At 45.3% G+C, this 18,672-nt stretch overlaps 1 protein-coding gene across 15 annotated transcripts in view; it reads right to left on the reverse strand.

Moving 5' to 3' along the window:
* The window catches only part of LOC105466962 (Rho GTPase activating protein 26), a 907,509-nt gene that overhangs the window by 363,208 nt on the left and 525,629 nt on the right, over nucleotides 1-18,672 (reverse strand). The window contains exon 1 of one of the 15 annotated variants that reach the window (XR_011624165.1): nucleotides 7,922-8,280. The exons of the other annotated variants lie outside the window; for them this stretch is intronic. The gene's annotated coding sequence lies outside the window, so the exon portion shown is untranslated. Of the gene's footprint in view, nucleotides 1-7,921; nucleotides 8,281-18,672 lie in introns of those variants that run through there. 15 annotated transcript variants of the gene reach the window in all.

Consider the following 18,672-nt stretch of genomic DNA (forward strand, 5'->3'; position numbering starts at 1 on the left):
CCAATTACTCTCTGTGCCTCGTCACCTTGTATTTGGAATAATTCTGGAACTATTCATGAATGGCTTCATGTCACGAAGCACAAAGAGTGCCTTGGACAGGGCTGGACACAGTGTCCCTCAAAACCTGTTGTACTGATGTGACTGGGCAAGGAAACACAAGCTGGCTTACTGGTGGAACACCTGAGAGTCCCCAGAGAGGACCCATGACAGAGAGCTGACACATGGACAAGAGCCCCAGAGAGACTTCAGGTTTAGCTCACACCCCCATTCCTAGGTCAAACTCAACACACTCAAAACCAAACTCTCTCTACTCAAACACCCTCTGCCACCCTCACCCCAGAGAGCCAGCCGAGGGCCTCTTCCTCATCCCCAGTGTGATGAAGGGCACCGCCGTTCACCCTGCCACACAAGTCACCAGTGCACGTCATCCTCTCACACGTCAGGCTCCTTCATGTGCCATGTCCATTCCCAAGTCTGCCCATGTTGTCTCCTAAGCACGTCTCAATTCTGCCCACTCCTTCTCATCACTATCAGCAACCCCTAAACAAAACACTCCATTTGCCTACAAAGCTGCAACTGCCTCCTCTCTGGCCTCCCCACATCCACTTCTGTCCATCACATCAGTTCTCCACCCAATTATGTCAACACCAGCAATGAGCCCAGTGATGGCTTCCCAGAGCGCTGGAGGTGAAGACAAAAGTCCCTCCCAAGGCCTCAGAGGCCCTACAGGGTCTGGCCTCCCCACACCCCTCTCTGGGCTCCAGCTGCTCCGGCCTCTGCCAGTTCCTGGGGCATGCCCAACTCCTACCTGCCACTACATACCTGCAGCCCTTGGCCCAAAAGTTCTTTCCTCCAGGAAGCCTTCCCTGACTTATCTAATCAGGCTGAACCCACCCCTATTTCTCACTCTCTGAGTACTATACATCTTTTCTTCAGAGCAATTTTATATTTGTTCAGGTAATTCTTCTCTTCAAGTAATGCCTCCCCAACTAGTACATTCTATGAGAACGAGGATCATATCCCTTCATGATCACCGCTCTATCCCCAAATTCCAACACTCTACCGCTTGACTGAGAGCAGGTGTTGCGGAAAGAACAGAGAGAGAGGAAATTGAGCACTCCACGAGTCCATTAGCTTTCATCAAAGGTGAACCTCCCGACTCTATGTTTGACAAGTGAAAAAAAAAGCAGGTAAGTTAGGACAAACTCTCCAACTTACGTAAGTCTGGCTGGAGCCTGATAGATATGTGGGAATGTGCTTCCTATTAGCATATGACCACCTGCCTTCCTTTGAGGAAGAGTACCACAGAGCTGGAGGGACAGCCACCACCAGCAGGAGCATAAAGTAAAACCTCATCTATACCAAGGAAGCTGGAGAAATGAGCTACACACAATCCAAATGCTGGCCACAACCAACTGTCCTCTCTTAGCCCCAGCACAAGCCCCAGGTTGCAGTTAAAACAGTTTAAGGAAGAGTCCCCAAAGACCCGTCTTTCCTCTCTCCCCATATCTGGGAAGACTGAGAACATATCCAATCAGAAACTGTGCTTGGAGAGAGGCACTTCCCACAACTCCCCATTTCCCCAAGTCTGTACGTAGCATTTAACCTAGTTCGATGTGCTTAACTATAAGAAAAGCAAGTGATAGTCCCTTGTAAATACCATTCTACAGCCCAGACTCCTGGCATTGTACTAGCAAAAACAAACAAAACACATACACACACACGCACACACACACACCCTGTGCAAATCTTAGAATGAAACAAAATTCTCCATAGCATTTTTCTTGTTTCCGTGACACGCAGTCTTATCTGTGGCCACTAGGTGGCAATCAACTATATCAAACACCTTGACCAAGCAGCTAATTTAAACAACAGCTAAGACTCAAGGAGAAATGACAGGGCCAGCCTTAAAGGCAGTGCTGAGGACAGATCCTGCCCTGCTGAGGAACAAATAACCACCTAGAAATGTACAGTGGACGCTCAGCAACTGAAAGAGGGGCCCTGGCTTCCACGTGGGAAGAAGTGCTCTAACACATTCAGAGGGCCTGTGCTCTCATACAACAAGTCAAGCCTGAGACATGGAGTGGGAGGGGTACAGGGATGAAGTCACCACCACAGTGTCTCTCACGTTCTTTCAGCTCTGGCTGGAGCAGATGCAGAAAACCTCTCATCTCACCCAGGCAGATGATGTGCCCACCGACCACATCAGCCACGGCACATTACATAACGTGCATTCTGATCATACATCTGCGTGCTTTTCCTGAGGCCATTTCCCTAAAACAGCATTTCCTAAATGAGGCCATCACCAGCACTGATTCTGGAAAATTTGTTTTTCCAACCAGAGCGCTAAGGCTAATGAAATTTTCGGAGTTGATTTTTAAAATGAAATCAAGTAAAATAAAGAAGTGTTCCTCTTTCCAAAATGAGGTTTCTAATTCTATTTAGATGAAACACCCCTTAAAAATAATTTGGGCTACCCAAACTCACCTTAATCTATATCCAAATAACTATGAATATATTGTATACATTAACTTACTGAGTACTTACTATATAACATGTACCTACCAAGTACTTTAAATCCCTCCATCCTCACAACCATTCTGTCAAGTACATATTATTACCTCCACTTTGCAGATGGGGAAACTGAGGCTCAGAGAGGTTAAATAACGTACGCAAGATCATGCAGGGAATGAGCGGTAATGTAAGAAACTTGGTCTCTCTGACTCCAAAACTCTTAACTACTACACTATATTGCCTAATTTACTCAAATATTTGAGAATCTGGTATCAATGTATCCAAAAAAATGAAAAGATGGTGTGTATACATTCCATACCTTAAGGGGAATACAATTTTTAGAAGGGCCTAATCTGTGTGTACAAAACTACAAAATTAACGTAGACTGTGCTAGGGCAATCAGAGAGTAGACAAAAAATGGCTACAGAAGTGCAAGTGGGATATTATTCCAGTTAGGGCCATTGGGGCTTCAAAAAAAAGAAAAAAGAGAAGAACAAGGAGTAGCATTTGAGCTGAACCTTAAAGTTCACTCCCATTTGGATATGTAGAAAAGGGAAGCAGTGCAAGGCAGGGAAGCAGTCTGGGGCTTCCAAAAAAAAAAAAAAAAAAAAGGAAGAACAGGGAGTAGCATTTGAGCTGAACCTTAAAGTTCACTCCTATCTGAATATGTAGAAAAGGGAAGCGGTACAAGGCAGGGAAGCAGTCATGGGAAGATGCTGTAGAAGTGGAAACATGGAGCAAGGAGATGTGAAACGCAGAACCTACCCAGAAAAAGCAGCAAGTTTAGATAGACAGGAGGTCAGAGTGGGAAGACCGGTTAGAATCAAACCATGGAAGAACCTGAATGCCAAGCTAAGGAATTTGAACTTACTCCCTTAAAGAAATGGGAACTGGGGCCGGGCACGGTGGCTCATGCCTGTAATCCCAACACTTTGGGAGGCCAAGGCGGGCGGATCACGAGGTCAGGAGATTGAGACCATCCTGGCTAACACGGTGAAACCCCATCTCTACTAAAAATTTTTTTAAAAAATTAGTTGGGCGTGGTGATGGGCACCTGTAGTCCCAGCTACTCGGGAGGCTGAGGCAGGAGAATGGCATGAACCTGGAGGTGGAGCTTGCAGTGAGCCCAGATTGCGCCACTGCACTCCAGCCCAGGCCACAGAGCGAGACTTCATCTCAAAAAAAAAAAAAGAAAGAAAGAAATGGGAACTGGATTGTTATACAGAGGAGCAACAAGATCAATTAAACAACAATTAAGCCTTTTACCAAGGAGCTGGCCCAGAACTTCGTTGGAGACACCTTCTGTAACTCCTCCAGCATGCTTCACTATGAGAATGTGCAACCATAGCCAACGGGCATTCTCCCTGTAGGATAACTAAATGACAGGCAACACCTCTCAACTTGGACATTTGTGCACAGGCCATTGGTCCGTCAGGAGATAAGGAAAGAGTTATAAGGGATTCAAAACAAAACTGCTCCGTGCTGAAAACTCCAAGTTCAGGGCCCACTATGAATTATCCATAGCATCATCTTGAATTATACATAACTATATGCAAATAATGTATACAAATACATATGAATTTCCAAAGTGCTGTATTGGCTTTTCCTCATAAGAACATTGAGAGTTAAGTGAAAGCACTTGACCTTTTCTAGATGAAGAAATTAAGGACTGGCTTAATGACAGTGCAAGTCACATAGTAGGCCCTTAATAAACATTTGCTGGATCAATGACCACTGTGTCAAGTGAGTTAGTCAGCATTGGATCTCCGATGAAAACTCAGCCCCTAAAGGGCCCAGCCCCAGCTCAGCCCTGGCACAGAGAACTGAGGTACTGTATTTAGAACAACTGCATTCACATGCTGCCCCAAGATATGACAAGACAAGCAGAAGGTCACCACAGGAAAAACTCCCTCAAGGAAGACTGTGGACATTTGCTTAATGAAAACAAAGAAACCCATTTTGAGAGGGACTAATCAAGTGATGGAACAAAAAAGAGAGGGTAATTCCAGGCAGCTCAAGTACAAATATCACACACACACACACACACACACACACACACACACACACACACACACACGGGGCAAGGGGAAGGTAGTTCAGAGGTGTATGACGCTCATTGGCTGCACAAACATCAGCTTAAATCCCCGGTCTCTCACTTCCTCGCTGTGTGGCCTTTGGCAAATTACCCAACCTTTCCAAGCATGTATGTAACTATGAGGATAGTATGTACCTTGCAGGGCTGTTGTGGGAATTCAAAATAGGAAAGAAACGTGTTCCGGAAGAGCAGAGGACAGGGATGCCCTCAGCCCTGCCTTGCTTTCCCTCCCACAGCAGAGGTGGAGTGGAAGTTTACCAGCAGGTTGGAGAAAGGAGAATCAACCAAAGGAGAATCTTAATTAGCATAAGAATTAAGCAATTTTTGCCTCATCAAGTCACCAGATCAACCCCATTCTTGTGAACTACTAAAAACACACCTGAGTTCCTAAGGGTTTTCTTCAGTGCTCAGAAAACCCCTAATGCTTCTACAAATTTACAATTTCCTTTCACCCCTGGCAGATGAAAGGCAAGGCAAAACCCCGATGGACTAAATAACACCATTTTTTAACTAAATGAACTCAAAGCAGTATGGGTTTCTTTTTGAGAAGTTTATTAAGCTCAAGCCGTGCCTTTTAAATGCACTGGGGAAACAGTGCTATCATCAAATCCTTTCTGTCCGCTGCCTGGGGAGGTAGGCCAGCCCCAGATGAAACAGATAAAAGAATGAGCATGCTAAGACGACATTTAAGATACAAGAGACTGACAGCGTTCACAGGCCTGAAGTACTGGGCTTCCTCAGAAGGCAGAACTTGAGCTTCGCCCCCAAGGTAGGCACTGTTCTAGAAAAGAGAGCGGGTGGTGAATTAAGAGGAGACCACACAAGTCAGGCCCACTCACTGGCTGGAAAAACCGGTAGGGGGCAGTAAGTGGAGACAGAGGCCTAAGAATGGTGGGGAAGGGCAGGTGGAGAGGGTATTCCCCTCTCAATACTTCAGCAGTTCTGTTCTGCTCAACACCAAGCAGGTGCACAGATGGGCAGCAGTGGGGCTAGGAGGGTTGATCCTGGCTTGAGCTTCAAGACTTAGATTTTGTTTCTGGAATGCCTTTTCCTCTGCAGCAGAGACAGCTACTCACGCTTTAAGGTGCACCCAATCACCCAGGACCCTGTCAAAATGCCCATGCGATCCAGCAGGCCTGGGAGTCTACATTTCTAATTCCCAGGTGAAGCCAATGGTGTTGATCCAGGCACCACACCCTCCAAGGCAAGGGTTTGGACTCCCACTGAAGACCCTGAGAACGAAGATCACAGCTTCTTTATCCTCCTGGCATGTGCCTGAAACATAAGGGACCTCAATATATATTGGAGGAATGAATGAATAAATTCCTTGAGAGAATTTAAGCTGTTGCAGACGGAATAGAAAAGAACCTAGAAAAAGAACCAGAAATGGCCTGTCTCCTTGTGCAGCCACCAACTATACATGTGAACCTAGGGAAAGTCATATGACACACTCAGCCTTAAAGAACTCACTTGAGGCCGGGCACGGTGGCTCACGTCTGTAATCCCAGCACTTTGGGAGGCCGAGACGGGAGGATCACGAGGTCAGGAGTTCAAGATCAGCCTGGCCAACATGGTGAAACCCCATCTCTACTAAAAATACAAAACTTAGCTGGACGTGGTGGTGGGCGCCTATAATCCCAGCTACTCAGGAGGCTGAGGCCAGAGAATCGCTTGAACTTGGGAGGTGGGGCTTGCAGTGAGCCAAGATCGTGCCATTGCACTCCAGCCTGGATGACAGAGCGAGACCCCGTCTCAAAAAGAAAAAAACACCTCACTTGAAAATCAAGCAGCCAACCCCTTTCTCTAGCTCTAAGATCCCTCCCAAAGTATCTTTTATGTGCCTTTTAGTTTTTTTAATGGTGAGGTTATATACTGGATATTCCTAGAGCAAGGCACACCTCTATGTCATTCTCAAAGAGCAGTTTCCAAAAATCCAGTTGAGAGAACACAGACTCTGTTAGTCTCAGCAAATAACCATAGCAACTAATACCCCCCAAATGAAATGATGTCTTCACAATGATGTGCTGGCTCAATTAGATTAAGAGGGTGACGTGCACCATCTGAAAATTTATGGTCGTAAACTTACAGTGAAAACCAGACTTTCTTGGAAGAGGTTTATAAGTAAAGGAAAGGCCTTGCCAATAAATGGAATCCAGGACAAAGAGCCAGAGAAGTCAAGCAGATGAGGAAATTGGGCAGGACGGCTCTGCCTGTCCAGGTTCACACAGGCAGGGCCCACGCACCCAGACAGAACCCAGAATTTTGTTAAACAGCTACAAATCTGAGTACCACCACTTCTACCAGGGAGTTACCAAAAGACTGCCATTTTATTCTCGTTCTATGCCTTTCTTCATGCATATTACAGAAGGAAAATACTGCTAGCTCAGAAAAGCCTGCAGAAATATTTACCAAAATAATTGTAAAACTTTTAAATGAAAAAGAGGACAATTGCAAAATAACACATTAGGGCTGATAATACATTTCCAGCCACATTCATTTCTCCACAGGTCATCACAGGATGCAAATTTTTCTGTTCCAAGGTTTTCTGACTGGAGTTAGAACTGTGAATGGAAAGCTCAACATCTATAAGTTGTACAACTGTCTTTCCACACCCTTAGGCCTGCCTCTTCCAGGGTCTGTGCAATCACATGTGCCCTGAACAAATATGGGCAAGCAAGAACCTCACTTGAAAAGCAGGAAAAGAGAAGCCAAGGTCTGTCACCTCCCTGTAACCCCTGAGCTTTCTTGCTTTCTCTAGCAAAGAACAAAAAGAAGAAAAGGTACAAGCCAACCCATAACTAAGCCCAAAGAAGCAGGGTTTCACTAGCATTCAACAGTTGTGAACTCAGCAAGTCACAGACGGCAGAACCTAGAGCCATACACAAGGATCAGAAACCCCTGCACTGTTCCCATCAACAGCGAATTTGAGGATAATCAAGGGAAAAACAAGGCATGGTGAGTAAATCGAGGCCTTCGTCCAGCCAAATAAGCTTAGATTTGTGGTTAACAGACTCCCAGGGTTCAAAATCCCATCTCACACACTTACAAGGTACTCAATTTCCACCCATGTGAAAAGGTACTAAAGGGAAACCTGCCTCCTGAGGTTCCTGTGAGAAGACAGATGATGCATTGAAGTGCTTAGCACAGGGCCTGGCCGGCAGCAAACACTCAATAAACCACAGGTATTGGAATCATTTACATATATATATAATAAATAACATGCCTGGCTGATTTGCTTCTGCGTAAAAATGAAGGAACAATGAAGCCACCCAGCCCCCAACACTTTGACTTCCTCCTCGCCCTCCTTCTCACCGTCAGTCCGTGCAGCACAATTAGGATCAAAACTGAATCCACCTGATCCCCGGACACAGCTCAGCGACTCCTTGCCACTAATACCACAGGAAGCAAGGTGGCAACTCCTAAGCATCAGAATAAATTCAATTAAAAAACAAAACTCCATTCATCTCCCCCTGGATTAAATTAATGTTTCTGGAAGGAAAAAAAAAAAAAGCACCTAGCCATTCTGAATAACATTCCCAGAAATTGGTTCCACTTCCTTTTATCCCCTCTTTAATTAGTCACTTTTCTGCTATACCTCAGGGGAGGCTGTGTTCCAGGCACCAAGAACAGTAGTCCAAGTGGGCAAACACTTACCCTCCTCAGAGATGCCCACGAAATCCCCAGGCTCCCCGCCTCCCCACTCTTCACTGTCTCCTCTCCAGCCTGGATTCCAGTCCAGGCAAGAACTCACGCTCCAGCAAGGAGTACCCCTTGCCACTGCAGACCACCACAGAATGTGAGAGGCCAAAGATGAGTGTTCTCAAAACATGTCTGAACACCACTTGCAACAGGCTCTTCCAGGGAGCCCACCCTCAATCAGAATCTCTAGGGCTGTGGCATAGGAGCCTGGGCTTCCCAGGCAGTTCTTATGCATGTTGAAGTTTGAGAGCTGATATCACCTAAGCCTTCAGAACATCTAGTACTAAGCACCAGTAATGGAACCCCTCCAGATGACAAAGGTGGAGCTCCACAGAGAAGCCGGATCTTCTAAATCATGACAGCAGGTTTACAAATGTTCCCAAAGCAGGCAATTAATGCTCGTGGTAAAAGAAAGCTAGGTGACAGCAGGGGTGGGAGGAAGAAACACCCTAATTCAATTTAAAAATCACAAATTCCGAAGCCTGAGTCTTCCTCAAAACATGTTCTCAATCATGTCTCCTTATTCTGAAGCCTACACAACTGACTGGGAACACATCTCTGTTTTGTAGAAACCCAGCTCATGGCACCTGGAGCTGATGAATGGCCCTGGTGCCGACTGCCCAGAAACCAATCCGGAAACCAGGCTTCCCACAGAAGGGGCAGCTGGAGAGCCAAGCACTCTTGGACTACAGTCCTAGGCTGCGTCTGCCAATACAGGCTCTGCCCAGCTAATCTTCTCTGAGCCTGCAAATATTAAACCTGACACACAGACTCAAGTGAATCCAGAAAACAGGCTCACAGGGCAGCTGAAAATTGGGAGTGCCTGAGGTCTAGGCATGGCAGCTTCATGGACATTCAACCAGTACAGACGCATGGGGTCCCGTGCTCAGAAGGGCCTGCTTGGCTTAATGCTCTGCTGTAGCTGTCTTGAAATTTTTAATAACTTTATCTTTGAACTTGTGTTTTGCAAGTGAGATCCAGTGGGACAGTGGAGCATACGTGTGCGTAGAGAAGACAGGTACAACCTAGATGTCATGCAGGCCCACTGGGGCTCCTTGTGGCCCCAGAATTCTGGTGGACCCACCATGTGTGGGAGCTCAGTGAGACTCAAAGCAAGAGAAAGGTAATTGTCTTATATCTACAACTGAGTCAGGGGCAACACTGACAGCCCTGAGGGGTTACACCTACGATTTCAACCAGAACTTGCCAGATGCAAGAAGACAATAGTATCCAAAACATGAACGGCCCAGGAACCCTATCACAGCCTTCTTCCTCATGTTACTTCCCTGGATAAGTCAACCACTGACACTGACCATGGTAACCTAGGACAGGGACAGACTGGGCAACCCATAGCTCCTTTCCTTTCAGGCCCTCCTCATACATCGTAAGCCAAAGGTGGAGCACATCGGGAAAATGTGTATGCATCAAGAAGAAAACTGAAAACTGATTTTGTGCAACATTTCCACTGTTCTTGGAAGAATGAAATAAATGCATATGAGCTATGAAATATGGATTGTATAATTCTAGTGATTCTGCATATAAGTCAGATGATCTTATAGAAAATTGGCATTGTATAATATAAAGACGAACAGAAGAGTTCATACTAATAATTTAAATTTTTAATTCTTCCTTTTTAGAAGAACATGGGCAGATTAAAAATACCACCACATGTCAAGAAAGAAACCAGGAAAGAAAGAAAGCAGCTTTCTATTTTAATGCTTTTAACAGTACTCATGTCTGCTTTTTAAACAAGGAGCCCCACAGATTAAATACCCAGTCCTGGGCACAGGAATACCCTGGGATTGCTTTTCAACCTCAATTAGCTCTCCTCTCCTCCAACTGGTACGCTGAGAAAGACCTGAGTCCATGCCACCATCATCTCTGGCCTGGACTCCTAATTGGCCTCCCCACTTCCCTCCCGATGCTTTCCAGTCCATTTGTCCCTTAACTGCCCAGAACAAGCTATTCAAAAGGCAGACCTGATCTTGTTGATGGTCCCTTCCATACCTTCCCTGATTATAACTCTTCCCATTCCCCTCAAAATAAATCCAACCAAGGCCTACAAAACCTGCCTCGTCTGCACACCCCACTGGCCTTGCCCTCACTCTATACCCAGCCCCACTGGCCAACTTGCACCTCAAAGGTGCCACAATCCAGCCGGCCACAAAGCATGGTGCTTGTCCTGTGCCCTCTTCCTGAAACACTCCCCTGTCTCTCCCCTAGTTACTGCCCTTTAGCCCATTAGATTCTGCTTGAAGGGTCACTTCCTCAGGGAAGCAGCCTCCTCACATTCCCTATCCACCCGAGGGGTACACTCTCATACCTCCCCAGAATTCCCTTTCCTATCCTTTCAGTTGGTAATCTCCTTTGATTTTGGTGACTGTTTAATGTGAACAGCTCCGATGATATTATAAACCCCAGGCAGGCAGTAGCCGTGACTGTTTTGTTCATAAAAGGATAGTCATCCACAATTCTAGCAAGCCAGAAGCCCCCAATAATGTTTCTAAATAAATAAATAAGCAAGCAAATAAGAATGTAACCTTTTTTAAGAGTTTGGTCAGAAGAATGATAAACCCTACAATACCCCTTTTATAAAAAGGGAAAGCTAAGTCCCAGAAACGTAGACAAAACAGCCATCCCATCACTCCTTCACGACACACAAAACAATCAGAACACCATCTCCTAGGCTTAGTCTTGAAGCCATAAAACACCCATTTCCATTCCCCACTCACTTTCTTCCCTAGCCAATAAGATGCCTATCACATTTTCAAGGTACCACTGATATTATTTTAAAACCACTTTCCCTCTAGGCAAATGATACAAGAAGAATTTGCATGTGTGTATCTAAACAGCATATCCAGGCCAGAGGTTTTTTTGTTGTTGTTTTTTGGTTTTTTTTTTTTTTTTGAGACGGAGTCTCTCTAGGCCAGAATTTTAAATAAATAAACTAGTGACAAACCATACCAATTAACATCAGGTCAATACAAAAACCATCCTTTCTAATACATCAGGTATCACTTGAGGGAAAGCGTACCTGCAACACACACACACACACACACTCTCTCTCTCTCTCTCTCTCATACACACACTCTCTCACACTCTCTCTCTCTCTGTCTCTCACATACTCTCTCTTTCTTTTCCTCTCCCTTTCTCTTTGAGGACGTGTTTCTTGAATTGGCCTTTGAATTTCACCTGAATCCAACTGCCCCCGACTTAAGAGATCAGAAATTCTGGAAAATACATCTGGAAATATGCATTTTTAAAATAAACTCTCCAGATGATTCCTATGCACAATAAGTTTAAAAACCACTGTTATAGAAAGACACTGCAGGTAATATTTTAATACCAGAGAAATGGAAGAAACGAATAGTACTAAACCTGAGAAAGCAGAGAAACAAGAAAGAAAAGGAAAGCAATGTCCCGAAGACCCGGAAAGTCCCTGGCAACACACCTCCAAGAAAGCAGCAGGAAACTGTTCCCAGAGGAGAGAAGAACTGTGGAAAAACCCTAAGCCATTGTTTGCTAGGGTCATTAATTATTTTAGCTATTTATTCATGGACACTTCCTCCTATCTCAAGGTGCTCCTAGGACAGTCAGAAAGAAATCCTGACATGCTTCCCTTGCTGCAGGAGGGACGAGGTGACCCTGAGCCAGGGGCATGCATGAGCAGGGCCACCTCTCTCAGTCACACAGCTTCTCTTGGGCACCTGAGAAGAATGCGGTACCCAGGAGCCCTCACCAGAGACAGGAATCCTAGCAGCTGCTGGCCCATCCTCCCCCGAGCAGCCTCACTGCCCCCATCAACCCAGGAACCTTGAAGAATGAAAAGACTTGGAGGAAGCCTTCTAGCACAGGTCCTACCACTGCAATATCCCCTCCTGTAGTGGATAGTACCCTCAAAATTGATGTCTACCCAGAACCTCAGAATGTGACCTTATTTGGAAACGGGGTCTTTGTAGATGTACCTAGTTAAAATGAGGTCATATAGGACTAGGATAGGTCCTAAATCCAATGACTGGTGTCCTCGTAAGAAGAGGTGAGAACACACACACACACCCGGGGAAGAAGGCCCTGTGAAGATGGAGGGAGAAACGGAAGTGGCCGGCTACATGCCAAGGAACACCAAGGAAGGCCAGGAAGAGGCTGGGAATGATTCTTCCCTAGAGCCTTCCAAAAGAATATGGCCCTGTTGACACTCTGATTTTGGATTTCTGGCCTCCAGAACTGTGAGAAAACACATTTCTGTTGTTTTATGCCACCCAGTTCATGGTACCGTTGTCCCTCGGCATCCATGGGGATTAGTTCCAGGACTCCCCACAGATAACAAAATCCATGGATGCTCAAGTCTCTGATATAAAATGGCATAGTATTTGCATATAACATACTACGCACATCCTTCTGTATACTTTAAATCATCTCTAGATTACTTACAATACCTAATACAATGTAAATGCTATGTAAACTGTTGTTATACTGTATTGCTTAGAGAGTAGAAAAAAGAAAAAAGTCTGTACACGTTCAGTACGGATGCAGTAAATATTCTCCATCCGCAGTTGACTGAACTCATGGATGCAGAACCCACAGATATAGAGGCCTGGCTGTAATTTGTGATGTTAGCCCAAAGAAGCTAATACGCTTCCTTCCTTGGGGAGCCTGGGCCTTAAAGTCATATTGTTACCAAAATCTAGGGGTTCTGCCACAACGAAAAAAGGAAGCCTTGCTCTTCTGACACTGTAGGTGGTCTGTTCAGCCTCACTTAAGAGTCACCCTCCCACTGGCCAAACAGCGATCTTCCAAAATAGGTGTCCTCAGATTGGCACCCTCATACATCCTCCTTGGCCCGAAAGGCCTCTCCCACCCTGACCAACACAACCAACCGACCGCCACCTGGCCTTCCAGGAACCCCTTTCAAGGTGTGGCTTCACACACATGGCCCAGGCTCGCCCCAACTGTGTGTCCACAGCTCCTGGGTTTCTCCCAACACTTATCACACTTGCTCAGTGTGGACAGCTCCAAGAAAACAGGGACCAGGTCAGTCCGGTACACCACCCACAGCCCAGTGCTCACTTCAGCTTTGTCCACCTCCTCTGTAAACATTTAGTAGAAAAACAGCTTCACAAACACAAATATGCTCTCTCTCTTCCCAACCCTGCCCTTTCTTTCTATAATGGGGGTTTTAAAAGGCTGTTTTGCCAGTCTTTCTCCACCACTGAGAGCATTTATGTTCTAAAATGGTGACTTCACTCTTGCCAAAATGCATACCACACACCACTGCCAGGTTGTATCATTTTTAATTATTATTTTTGTGATTCTTCTTTTATCTAGTGCCTTAAGAGAGACATTTCTCTGAGGGACCCAGAACTGACTCTAAACACTTCACTGTCATATATGATGGGAGGCAGGGGGAGGATACCACAAGCTGAAGAAGAAAAAAAAGGGACTGGCGGTGAAAGGGGTCCTTTGAACAGCACATCCAATTAAAGCCCCCTTCCATGGCAGCCTACAGTAGAGAAACAGTTTGCAATAAAACAAAAATACAGGGCCCCAACATTAAGATTTAACCTCCTACAAAGCAGCTGGGTCTCAGAATGACAGCAGACTCACAATGCCCCGACACGCCTCATCTTTGGGTCTGGCTTAAGCCATGTTAGATTCCCTGCATTTCCAGGGTCTACTTGGTCTCATATCAGTAATGAAGTTAAAGTAATTCAGATCCTAGGAGATCTTTCTTCCCTTTTAAAATGCTGAAGGTAAGAATAACTTAATCTCCAAGAACAACTCAAGTTTCCTTTGCTTCCAACTCAGGCCCAACAGTGTCATATATTTATTCTGGCAATAGGCTCACCCATTCATCCTTGAACTCTTCATTGAGCACCTCCTATTTCGGGGACTGTGGGAGGTATGGAGAATAAGACACTGAACAAAGCTGACATAGTCCTTTCATCCCCCAAACCTACAACCTAGTGGAGACAGACACTCAACAAATACATACTATAAACACTGAAAATTTCAGTGGCAAGAATGTAAGACTGCAGATGCAAGCTAGAAAGGAATATGGTGGAGAGGAACACAGCAGACTCCCATTACCTTCCTTATGAGGCTGGGAGCCATATTCAAAGCCAAGGTGGAAGTGGTTCATCAGCAACAGAAAGATAAAACACTTTAGAGACAGGCATTAAGAATTCTCCCAGTATTGTGGGGGTGGCTTCGTGAATGTATACAGGTAACAAAGTTTATCAAATTGTGCAATTAAACACATGCAGTTTTTATGTGTGACAAGCTTTTAAAAACATAATAATTTCCCCAATATTTTGTTACTCATTTATGATCTCTCCTGATCTCCAAGATGATGAAGGTTTTTGTAGTCACAAACTAACAAAAATGACTTCGCGACAGGAAACACACCACCCTGCCACGTTGTTGTTCTTGGCCTGCTCAGAGCTTCATTCGTTCCTTCAATAAGTAATTATTAAACATTTACTAAGGGCTAGTACTGTCCATTAGTGTTTCCCATTACACTACAAACAGAAACACGCATAACCCAACTCTCTGGAAGCTTGTAGCCTCCTGCCAGTGTGGACTCAAGTGGAAAAGGTAAGCGCTGCCTACACGCTGAGAAGGACCTACAGCATCTGAGAACACGGAGTCAAGGCTACTCTGAAGGATTTTCAACATCATGATAGACAATGATTTCTTGAAAGCTTACTCTGTGCTAGCCCCCAAGTACTTTCAAAGATATTATTCATTCAACTCTCCCCAAATCCCTATGAGGTAGATACTATTGTTTAAATCCCTTTTACCAAAGGAAAAATTGCCACTAAGTGATAGAACCAAGGTGAAAACCCAGAAGCCTGACTCTAGAACCCTCAATATAAAATCTAAGCTAGGTCGGACATAGTGGCTCATGTCTATAATCCCAGCATTTTGGGAGGCCAAGGCAGGTGGATCACCCGAGGTCAGGAGTTTGAGACCAGCCTGGCCAACATGGTGAAACCTCATCTCAATTAAAAATACAAAAATTAGCTGGATGTGGTAGCACATGCCTGTAGTCCCTGCTACTTGGGAGGCAGAGGTAGGGGGATCACTTGAGCCCAGGAGGCAGAGGTTGCAGTGAGCCAAGGTGGTGCCAGTGTAGTCCAGCCTGGGCAACAGAACAAGACCCTGTCTCAAAAAAAAATTAATTAATTAATTAAAAAATAAAATCTAAGCTACCATAAAGATAAGTTCTCACCAACCACCCCAGAAACCTGCTTCAGAGTCTAAATAGTTCTTCTGGGCCAAACTGAGACTCAGCTGACGCTGCTCTCTACTGAATAGACTCTCTGGCCTCCCCCATCAGTACTTCCTCCACCTTTGGAGCTTGATGAAGGCAAGTTTGAGAAATAAGGGAGGTCAAAGGTTTCAAAGCAGCAGGTCTCTGCAAAAGAGAGACTCTGACATCTCTGTGCCAAAGGAGAGGCTCAATATCATGGTGCTTCAACGGGACATGCAGAGACAGCAGCTCGAATCCCTGACTGCAGGCTGAGCGACACACAAGGCTTCTACATGGTAAAATCTGCTTTGTTGGTCTTTTAAAACATAAGTAAGTCACCAACTTACTGAGTGAGACCATGTTGTAATGATGACAGAGTTCCAAGGAAATGCAGACCTCCTCCGGATCAAAGAAGCTTCCCATTGTCTCCATCCAAGACACTCGACCAAATCATGGAAAACCAATCCAACTGCTGGCAGTCCACAGGCAGTAAGCAGCCAAAATGCATCAACATATGAGAATGCATGTGAGATGTGGATAGAAATCCCTATTGTTACAAGCCATAGGCATCCATATTAATAGCACGAATGCTATAATTAGTCATTTAGGGAAAAATAAAATAAATCTGCTCCAAGACAGTCTCCCTGAATGTTGTAAGAGTTAGAAAGATGGTTTTAAGATTGCTGATCCTGCCATGCTGACTTGCTTTCCCAAGAATGGCTTTGACCTTAGCCAGCTGTTGCACTAGTAAAGAGGAACCCAGCAATGCCTGTGAGGAGGGCCGATTCCATGTCCCCCAAGGACAATGAGGTCCCCTCAACAATACCCACTAACATATGTGAGCATCCCACAACACTGCAAAGGCTGAATGACTCCCACCTGAGACCTGTCCCTTCTAAACTACCTCTGACCACTCAGAGCCCCTGCGGCCCAAACCACCTCTCTGATGCTTTGCCCGCTGCTGCATACCTCACTCTTTCCTTTCTCCTTAACATTCCTCTGCACAGCATTACTTGCCTCCTCACAGAAAACCTATCCAACCCTCTAGCACAAGTGCTTATCATTATTTTATCCAGTTCTGGAAGGAGTGAGACTGTCAGCAAACCCAAACTATTGCTAGAGGACAGCTGAATTTCTATCTTCTAGTCAACATGAATCATCTTTCCAAGACTGGGGAAGGACCAAGTGCCTATGTAGAGTGAACCCTGGAAATACCCAGACTCCACGAATAACCTGGACCTCTGTATGACAAAGTGTGAAACGAATAGGCAGAAATAAAGTCAACCTGGCAAAGATGAGATAGAAGAGAAGGCCATGCCGAAAGAGGCTGGAGAAAACACAGCAACTAAAGGCCAGCACGTGGGAGAAAGGGCAGGGGTGGGGAGACCAGTGTAAAATGGGAGGGAGGGGGCCGCCACATAGGGCCTAAAGGATTATAACCAATTCTGCACAGCTGCCAGGGAGGCACCAGTTCCATCAGGGATCTGTAAATCGTTGGGAGTTACCTTCTGATTACAAGGTAAAACTCAGTTCTTGTGCATGAGCCTATGAGGGGCAAAATGCCAAGCTGTTCACAATAAAACAACTGAACTGAACTATTAAAATTACAATCTCAAGCATGGATATGGTAGAATAATGTTTGCCAACAAGCTAATGCCTGATGTTATCTTAGCTAATGTCAAAAATGTATCTTCGGCTGCACACAGCAGCTCACGCCTGTAATCCCAACACTTTGGGAGGCCAAGGCAGGCGGGTCACCTGAGGTCAGGAGTTCGAGACCAGCCTGGCCAACACGGCAAAACCCAGTCTCTACTAAAAATACAAAAATCAGCCGGGCATGGTGGCACACACCTGTAATCCCAGCTACTCGGGGGCTGAGGCGGGAGAATCGCTTGAACCTGTGAGGCAGAGGTTGCAGTAAGCCAAGATAGTGCCACTGCACTCCAGCCTGGGCAACAGAGCTAGACTCTGTCTCAGGAAAAAAAAAAAAAAAAAGTATTTCCCATGTGAACAAAACTACAAAATCCACTCATCTGTGAAACAATTAAGTTATTTCATCATCAAATCCATCCTGATTAATCTGTAAACTATTCGTGTCTCCAAATTGACACTGCATATCAAGCTTATCCACTGCTCTAATGGTAGACATTTGCATAGCAGAAGCATTGGCTATACCAATGCTTCTCTTAAAATACTTTCTCTTTAAAGTCCTTTCAGATTCATTGGCTATCCAGCTAATAGCTAGTCCTTATTTGCTACATATGAGGCACAGGGCTCTGCATAATACAAAATTAAAATGCATGCAGACTCAAGAAGTTAGTAGCCTAGTGAGAACGGAGGAGGGTAGAAACATGACTAATAGAGGACCCACTATGTGTCTGACATTGACTTATACCACCTCCTTCAATCTTCCCAAGAGCCCAATCAGGAAGGCATCATTATACCCATTTAATGGAGAGACGGGGGCTCAGAGATATTAAGAAACTTTTCCACCTTATATAGCTAATAACTTCGAAAGTTTCTATGCAAGTATAGGTCTGACTCCTAAGTTTACTCTTAACAACTCTACCATGCTTCAAAAACACAGAATGTTGGTTTTTTTGTGTTGTTGTTGTTGTTGTTTTTCACGCTGGTTGCAAGAAAAAGAAAAAGTAGTAAGTACCACAGAGAGAGAGATCATCTGTAATGAGAAATCAGTCAGAATAGAAATTGCCCCCATTGAAAGGATGATGTTCCTCCAAGGAAGGAGTAGTTAAACTGGTCACTAAGGAATTGACCAAGGAGAGATTGGGAGAATAAGCCCTATGGGAAGAGGTGACAATTTAAACAAAAGCACAGAGGCAGGATGCTGGGCTGCACACACGGGAAACAGTAGGGCCAAAAGAAGGAGACAGGCCACAAGCAGAGCACGACAGGCAGGTGGAGCTCTACAGAGGCCTGGGGAACACAATGAGGGCATGAGGCTGCAGGAGGCAGCAGAGCAGAGCCCCAGTCTCCACAGCGGAAGGGAAGGAAAGATCCAAGTGAGGTGGCTCTGTCTGGGGCCGAATTTAGAGGTAGCCAGGGTCTGAATCAGCAGTGGCTGGTGTGGCGAGAAGAGCGTGTGCAGAAG

The sequence above is a fragment of the Macaca nemestrina genome, chromosome 6, assembly GCF_043159975.1.
Source record: "Macaca nemestrina isolate mMacNem1 chromosome 6, mMacNem.hap1, whole genome shotgun sequence".
NCBI classification, from domain to species: Eukaryota; Metazoa; Chordata; class Mammalia; order Primates; family Cercopithecidae; genus Macaca; species Macaca nemestrina.